Source organism: Astyanax mexicanus, chromosome 18 (genome assembly GCF_023375975.1).
Source record: "Astyanax mexicanus isolate ESR-SI-001 chromosome 18, AstMex3_surface, whole genome shotgun sequence".
Classification (NCBI taxonomy): domain Eukaryota; kingdom Metazoa; phylum Chordata; class Actinopteri; order Characiformes; family Acestrorhamphidae; genus Astyanax; species Astyanax mexicanus.
The window spans coordinates 40,323,959-40,333,058 of record NC_064425.1 but is presented as its reverse complement, the minus strand read 5'-3'; the positions used below and the strand labels follow the sequence as shown (position 1 = coordinate 40,333,058).

Below are 9,100 nucleotides of genomic sequence, written 5' to 3'. Positions count from 1 at the left end.
ACATCATTTTGAATTTTATTTTGACAGGAAATTCATGCTGGATAATAATGTTATTTGAACATCACTTTATTGTTATTATTTCAGCACATTTTCATCCTGGATATTATTTGTTTATTATTACTCAATTCTACTAACTTTACCATTTACTTTATACAAACATTATTTTAAATAATAATATCATTCAATATGTATTACACACTGTCTATCTTGTGGACCCTCTTTAAAACCCCCTTTCTCCTAAATGTATCTGAATTTCATCCAAATCAAGTATTGACAAATATAATGTGTCTAAAAAAATGAGAAGAAAAAGAATTATGATTTTGCATGATGAATTATCTATAACAAACTATATTTTTTTGGAAAAAAAAAGAAAAACATTTAAAACCGGTCAAAAATGGTCTCAATGGGAGAGTTCCAAGATAAAAACACTGCTAACCAAAAATAACTCAACACCCCATCTCACATTTACCAACAAACATCTTGATAATTCCAGAAAAAGAAAATTGTGTACTTATTTTGTAAGGTGTGTGTCCCAAGTTATTAGGTTTACGGGGCACACACAACTACAAAATGTTGTACACTGGATTTTGAACCATTTCTGAGAGCCATGTCATCTACTGGTGTTGATCCACTGTGTTATATCAAGTCTAAAGTCAGTGCAGTTTTGTTTTCCCACGAAATCTTACAGCACTTCATGCTTCCTTCTGCTACTGACAACTTTTATAGAGATGCAGATTTCATTTTCCAGCAGGACTTGGCACACTGCCAAAAAACAAAATCATCAACAATAAAATAAATAAACACTTAAAATAGATCACTTTGTGTTTAATACATCTATATAATATATGAGTTTCGCATTATGAACTTAATTACTGTAATAAAGTAACTTTTTAATCATACTGTAATTTGTTTTTTGAGATGACTAGTTTATTGATTTACACATCAGTTCCAGTATAAGAGCTGTATATTCAGCTTCAGTCAGCTGGCGTAGTTTACGCAGAATGGAAGTGAACATTATGACCCGTTGGGATTCTCTAAAGCGATGTACGCACTCTTTCCAACTTCAAGCGCGTTGAATTAATGCAGCCATACGGCGGCGCAGGAAAACCGGAGCCGAGCGTCGAGGCTTAAAGAGACATCAGTGAGAAAGCGGAGAAAAAAATGAGCACGGCTTCAAGAAAACGGCGATAAAACCCCGGTAAACGGCGGGGATGGAGCTTAACACTCACAGCTGCTAGGTAAAAGAGTCTAATCAACCTGATAAAGCTCCGGTCTGATCGATCTGCTCCGTATTTAGATTAGATAATTTGAGTCGATTTCGATTTGCTCGGATTAAGGAGTTGCCCGGGCGACGGCTAAGCTAAGCTAACCGCAGCCTTAGCATGGAGCTAACGGGGGAACGGGCTGTAAACTAGTGTTTATTTGTAATGTTTATTATATTTTTACGCGGTTTTGTTGTTTGTTTGAAAGTGTATAAAATGAAGTCTCCGCTATGGATTCGCTGTATTTTGTCTAAATTGCTTGTTTGGTTATTAAAGCTACAGTAACGCAGGCCAAGCTAAACCAAAACCAAGCTAAGCTAAGCTAAGCTAATATGAGCTTGTTTAATTCAAATCATCCCATTCAGAAGATTCAGACCAACTTTCTGTGCGCGAGTAAAGTTATAATAATTCTGAAGCGTTTAAATCACACTGTTAAATACGTTTAAATGAGTAAATTGATTAAATGTCATTGTTTTGTAATTTGTGAGGAAACCCCGTTTAAATCCGTGGTTTAGTTTGAAAAGCTAAGCTATGCTATGTTTAAACTCAGGGTAGCCAGTGGCTGCTGGTTGAGTTTAGCTTGGAAGAAATTTGTGGTTTATAAGAGATTTTTTAAAAGGATTTCAGTTTATTTGAAACAGTCAGATTTGTCCAAATTACAGCTGGGTACAGTCGTTTTGTCAGTAGTTATGGGGTTAAGTGGTTGCTAATTATTTACCTCCTAAATCCTGTGAAGTTTCCATTTAACTTACTGATATTTTTATTGACCATACATTAAACATTAGAGCACAAAACCTTTATACATACAGATACATCCTTTAACCTGTTAACCTGTTCATTATGACGAATCTAAGAATACATCAAGCAAGGCCTTATCCTTAATTTCCTTATTAAACCCAATTTCTCATCTTAATAACAATAAAGGTTCAGGTCTTTGGATGTGCAGTTTTAGAAAACTATATGGGTTTGTTTCCAGGACTGGAATTAATCCTAGTTGCAAACTATATACAGGTTTCCTTTCAATGGAAAATGCTTTGTAGTCCAAAACGTAATCCCTACACGAGAAACCTTAAGTTATTTAAAACAGCTCAGATTAATCCAAATTAGTACAATAATTGCACTGCTAGGTACAGTCGTTTTGTCAATAGTTATGGGGTTAAGTTGTTGCTTATTATTTAGCTCCTAGATCCTATAAAGTTTTTATTTGCTGATATTTTTATTAAGTGTTTTATACATTATAACACAACACCTTTATACGTACAGATACATACTTTGTTGACCTGTTTATTATGACAGATCTGAAAATACCTCAAGCACAGCCTTATTCTTATTATCCTTATTAGGTCTAATGTCTCATAATCTTAATAAAAATAAAGGTTCTAATCTAATCTACACAGTTCTTGGTTTGGATGTGCAGCTCTATGGGTTTGTTTCCAGGACAGGGATTAATCCTAGTTGCAAACTTTACAATATTTTCCTTTCAATGTAAATTGATATGCAGTCCAAGAATAGATTTAATCCCTATATGAAAAACTATTACAAATTTGTTTTGAAACGGCTCAGATTAATCCAAATTAGTGCAGAGTTTCATTGCTGGGTACAGTCATTTTGTCAGTAGTTATGGGGTTACGTTGTTGTTAATTATTTACCTCCTAGATCCTATAAAGTTTTAATTTGCTGATATTTTAAATGACTGTTTTAAACATATTAATAAAATCATCATACAGATCTTTGTTAATCTAATTATTATGACAGCTCTGATTCCATCTAAAAAAATTATCCTTATCCTTATTAGACCTAATGCCTCATAATAACAATAAAGGTTCCTAAATGTCTAATCTACACAGTTATTGGCTTGGATGTTCAGTTGTAGAAAACTCTGTGTGAGTTTCCAGAATGGGGATTATTTCTATTTGCAAACTACACAATATTTTCCTTTCATTGAAAAATCTTGTTTAATAATATTTTTGTCTGGGGAAATATATTGTGGATATATATATATATATATATATATATATATATATATATATATATATATATATATAGTTCTAAGAATATATTGTGGGAATAGAATGTAATATATATTGTGTAGACATGTTTCGGGTTTTAGAGATCAAGAAACTTTGTATAAATACAAGGCATTAACCCTATCAGACCCTTAAAATCTTAAGTCACACTGATTAAATGGTTAATTGCCATTGGCATCTATAAGTAAATCTCATTTAAATCTGTATTTTTTTTGATAAGCTAAGCTATGCTGTGTTTAAACTCAGTGTAGCTTTGGTTTATTAGAGTTTTTTTTAGAGGATTACAGTTTATTTTAAATGACTCAGGTTATTTAAAGTAACTGCTGGATACTGTAATTTATCAGTAGTTATGGGGTTAAGTCGTTGCAAATGATTAACCTTCAGTGTTTTAAACATTATTAAAATCATCATACATACAGTTTTTTGTTATGCTATTTATTGTGATAGATCTGATTCCATCTAAAGTGTATGTTGTTGTAAAATACCTCAAACAAGGCCTTCAATGTTTTATAATCTTAAGAACAATCATGGTTCATATCTACACAGTACACAGTTCCTAGCTAAGGTTTCCAACAGTTTACATAGTCCTTGGCTTGGATGTGCAGTTCTAGAGAAAAACTATGGGTTGTTCTTACTTCGAACACAGAACAGAGTTCTAGGAAAATATTGAGTGTAGAATATTTTATCTTGTCTAGACATGTTTTATTTGTTAATGATTAAAATCGTTTGCATAAAAGCAAGGCCTTAACTCAAACAGAGTCTTAACATATTTAAATTACTTTTACTAAAATTTTACTAATTTTACTAAACTGCCCTATGTTTAAAAATAAGTGTTGGTTTAGATTAACTCGAAAGTAATTGTGGTTTATTAGAGAATTTTTTTATTGGAGAAATTTGAAACCACTCAAATTAGTCCAATTATTCCATGAGTTTCACTGCTGGGTACAGTTGTTTTGTCAGTAGTTATGGGGTTAAGTTGTTGCTAATTATTTACCTCCTAGACCCTATACATTTTTTATTTTCTGATATTTTTATTGACAGTGCTTTAAACATTATTGAAACCATTATATACACAGATCTTTTCTAATTTAATTATTTAGATAGCTCTGACTCGTCTAAAGTGTGTGTTTTTTTTTATTATTATTTTTTTTTATAAATACGTTAAGCAAGGCTTTATCCTTATTAGATGTAATGTCTCAATCTTAATAACAATAATAAAGGTTCCTAGCTAACTATCTACACAGTTCTTGGCTTGGGTGTATGATTTAGTTTGCAGCACAGGGATTAAGCCTAGTTGTAAACTATACTGAATTGTCCTTCAATTAAAAATCTTCTTTGAAAATGATGTGTAATCCAAGACTAGGCATAATCTTACAAAAAAAGAACCTTTATTTTTATGATAAGGTTCTTTCAGCGCAAATAAGAACGGTTTCGGGATTTTTCTTACTTACTTAGAACTCAGAAAATAATTGTAGGAAAATATTGTGAGTGTAGAATATTTTACCTTGTGTAGACATGTTTTAGTTGTTAAAGATTAGTAACCTCTATATAAAAGCAAGGCCTTAACCCTAACAGACCCTCAAAATCTTAAATCATACACGCATACACTCATACACTGACCTGTTTTCCTCGTCACTGTACTTTATCTCCTACACCTTTCAGACCTCTTTTCGTGTAGAGCGCATCAGGGCAGTTCCCCTACTGCATTTTCCATTTTACAGTTTAAGCGATAAGGCTAGGATAAGTTAGGTGAATGTAATTCATCTGTGTTAATTTCAGTGGTTTTATGAGTGCTTGTTTTTAAAGGTGCTGACATGAAAAAGTAGGTGTGTAAACAAATATTGTTTACAACAATTTGTAAAGCAATATTTTTTAAAAGGTAAATAAGAGCATTTTTCTGTGATTAGAAACGTGAATTCAGCTGTAACTTAAAAATATCTGCACTGCAAAACTGTGCTGGACTGAGGTGCACAGCTTTCGACACGTGCCCACGTTTACAAGCACGTGCCCAACCATGTGGATGCAGGCCATGCGGTTACATCGTGTTTAATCCTCCCCCCTCCACCTGTGCTTCTCAGGCAGCAGCAGCCTGTCACTTACGCAGACACAGAGACAACGCTGTGTATCTACTTCTTGTGTCGAGAATCAAAACATTGCAACATTGCTACCTATAGGAATGGGAAACAGACAGTATGCCTAAATCTGTCTTAATCATTGCTATCGACACAATCAGTGATATACAATTATCGATGATATCAGAATGAGTTTTTGGCAGATTTGGCAAATATTTCAAACCAGTACTTGCTGATGGATTTATTTAATGCTGGAAAAAGACCAAGTGATGCTGGCCACTCTATCAAAACTGGCCGGTACTGGCTATTGTGCCTTAAAAAAAAACACACATTTCAATTACTTTTTTATTAGTTTTTATAGATCTATTGTTTAATTCAACCTGTTATTTAAAAAAGGGTTAAAACTTGACCAGTCTATGTAAGAAGCAGTTAGCTAAATAAATGTGAAAACTGTTTTCTCAGGAGATTTAAGGCAAATTGTAAGGCAAATAAAAGTTTTTGTAAGAAAGTGTTCCGGTGTTCCTGTTTCAGGCTGTTTTAGTTTGGTGGAGGAGTCCTAGGAAAGAACGACAGGATTTCGACTCCTACACGTGGATAAAATTGTTAGTATCCCAAGCTGAGGTAGGCAAGGCCCTGAATTTTATTTTACAGGTTAAAGTCAGTCTGGGGGCTTTTTGTGATTCACTTGTTTTTCTGTCTATTTTCTTTTATTGCCTAATTCAGGCAATGGTGGTAGAAGAACAGTTTCACGTGCAGCAGCATTTGCAACTCAGTGACACATTGCCTTTTAAGAAGAACAAGAAATAAATAGTTTCAGCACATTGACACCATTACTGTTTTTTTCTCTTATTTGTTTGATTTTAAGACATTTTTAATACTCCAGTTCCAGTGTATAAATAGTCTTAATACGTACATTTCATTGCTCTTTTAAAAGAAATGTGAAACTACAGTATTATACTACTGAATTATCAGTATACTACTGTATCAAATGGTTCTAAAATGACAATATAATTTACAGAATTCACAGCTATTTCTGGGACAGTGCATTGAATTGTTGAGCTGTTGCTGTATGTTCTTGGCATTTCAGTATCTCTGGGATGAGTTAGAGTTAAAACTAAAGTTAAAATCTCACTTATTAAGGCAATAACTTCGGTAGAACTTGTTGCACATGCCAATTGTTATTGTGCATTCCCATACTGGTTGCTTTATTCCCCTCTAGATCAGAGAAGCTACTAATTAGTGTTCTGCCAAATCATGAGGTGCTGTGAGCGATGTGACCAGTCTCTGATGTTCTGATGAGAGTTCTGACTAATCACTGACATTCAGAGACGTTTTCCACCATCATGCAGACCACTTGTTCTTTCCCATATGCTTCCTACTGTCGAGAGCAGAGGGAAGCATGAAGTGCTGTAAGATTTTGTGGGAAAACAAAACTGCACTGACTTTAGACTTGATAATAAAACACAGTGGATCAACACCAGCAGATGACATGTCTCTCCAAACCATCACTGATCATCAGTACATTTTACATTTCATTTGTAAATCAAGGGAGCAGAGTCTGGAGGAAGAGTGAAGAGACACACAGTACAAGCTGCTCGAAGTCTAGTGTGAAGTTTCTACAATCAGTGATGGTTTGGAGAGACATGTCATCTGCTGGTGTTGATCCACTGTGTTTTATTATCAAGTCTAAAGTCAGTGCAGTTTTGTTTTCCCACAAAATCTTGCAGCACTTCATGCTTCCCTCTGCTGACAACTTTTATAGAGCTATGGATTTCATTTTCCAGCAGGACTGTGCACACTGCCCACACTGCTAAAAGTATCAATCAAACTGGTACTAATGGAGATGGCTAATAGCTGGCTGTGCTATTTTTTGGTCTGTCATTATGAATATCAGGACACAGACATGTAGTCACCGGCTTATTGTGGCCTTTGGAATCAGTTCTGAGTGATATTGAAATATTTAAAAAATTATATCACCGTTATTGAAATGTTCTATCTCAATAAATATCGATATCAAAGTAAGTAAGTGCCCTGTACTGGCCCAGTCATTTGGTACTGGATAAAGTCTTATTCTTATGCTGTTCCATTTTTCCTGCATTTTTCAATACATCAACTTCAAGAATTGACTATTTACTCACTGCCTAACATGTCCATTCTGGTATGGGGTCTTGCAAGATCTTCACTATAATTTCACTAATTCCTATTTAGTGTTATTTCTTCTAGAACCATGTTGGCACCCTCTTCTGTTGAAGAGTGTAGATTCAGAAATATTGATTGGGTCAGAAATGGCTGTAGGGAAGTGATTAGCGCTGGCTTGAGTGGTTTTACAGCAACACGCAAGGATTTGGATCCAGTGGATGAGGTCAGTTCTGCTCTCAGTGTTGCAAAACACTGTAATAAGGAGTTTTTACTCAGGTCCATGTGACCACATGAGCTGTAACTACAAGAACTAGTGGTCAGGGGCCTTGTTTAAGTGCTTAGATTCTAATAACGGGAGAGTAGAACAGTGAACCTGGTTAAAAATCTCTACTAAATACATGCAAAAAAAAGAAGCCCAACCACAGTATCATAAATAATAATCTATGTCATGTTCATTTACCAACCACACTGGTATCACTACAAATTGCATCACAACAAATTGCATGAGATCGTTCCCTCCTCTGATTGGTCAGACCAGTCTGGGGTAGGGTTAACAAAGTAAATACAGGAAGAAGCTTTGTGTTTCTGACTAGCAGCAGAGATGGCATTAGTAAATATCTGCGTTATTATTTAGGTAATAAATCAGTTTAAACTGCACCTGAACAGCCTTTTTGTTCAAAAATGAGGAGTATATTTAATAGTTAGGTTGATTTTAAGGTCAAATCACGTTCTCACCACAAACAGAACCACTGTGGAGTCGGTTTAGTACCAGACAGAGACCACCTTGGTGTGGCAGTTTTGTCCGCATCCAAGTGTGGTTGCTGTTTTCACACCTGCCGAAAGTAACCGCACCAAGAGTGCAAATGAACTAGAGTACTAAAGCCCTTTTTACCGAACTAAGTAGCGCTGGAGTAAAAACACCTTTAGATAGTAAGCTCAGTTGCACAACTTTTCACAGTTATTACTATGATCCAAGGATTGCTGGTTCGAGTCCTGGACCATGCTGCTTCTCCATCAGCAGCTGGAGTCTGAGAGAGTGCAATTAGCCATGCTCTCTTTTTGGGTGGCTAGATAACGAGTTGTCCCTTATCAATTCCTTTGTTGTGCTAGCCAGCACAGGCGTCTATTAGCTGATGTATCAAAGCTGGAAATCCGGTGCTTTCCTTTAGAGTATGCTGGTTAACTAGTGATGCTACCCGATGATTCTCATCAGTGGCAGATTAATGTCTGGCTTCACATGTGTTGGAGGAGACATGCACTCACCTAGTGAGACTACCTAGAGAGGACTAATGTCTGGAAGAGTTAAGTGGGGTGAAATATATTGATATTGTCCTGCACTTTTTTGAGTAGAGAAAGTGTACAGTGTGAGGCTCGTTCGACCCTTTATAAATCATGTTTACATCTGCAGAAGTGGAACCTCTGAATATGTAACAAACAGCACATAACAGCATTGACTTTCTGAATGTGACTGTGGTCTTTGACCCCGACCTCGACGCGAGGGGAAAATCAGCCTCCAGCAACTCCAGATTGCTTTCCGTTTTTCCTCCAGCCAGGCTGCTGCAGCCCTCCGCCCGCCCAGACAGCCGTCCCTCTTCACACG

At 35.5% G+C, this 9,100-nt stretch overlaps 1 protein-coding gene across 4 annotated transcripts in view; it reads left to right on the top strand.

Annotated features, from left to right (window-relative positions):
- Window positions 1-1,076: 1,076 nt before the first annotated feature.
- Window positions 1,077-9,100, top strand: part of csnk1g2a (casein kinase 1, gamma 2a) — a 43,729-nt gene continuing 35,705 nt past the window's right edge. For 2 of the 4 annotated variants that reach the window (XM_049466848.1, XM_049466847.1), the window contains exon 1: window positions 1,077-1,238. The gene's annotated coding sequence lies outside the window, so the exon portion shown is untranslated. The remainder of the gene's footprint in view (window positions 1,239-9,100) is intronic. The other 2 variants (XM_049466850.1, XM_049466849.1) reach the window with 1 other exon arrangement.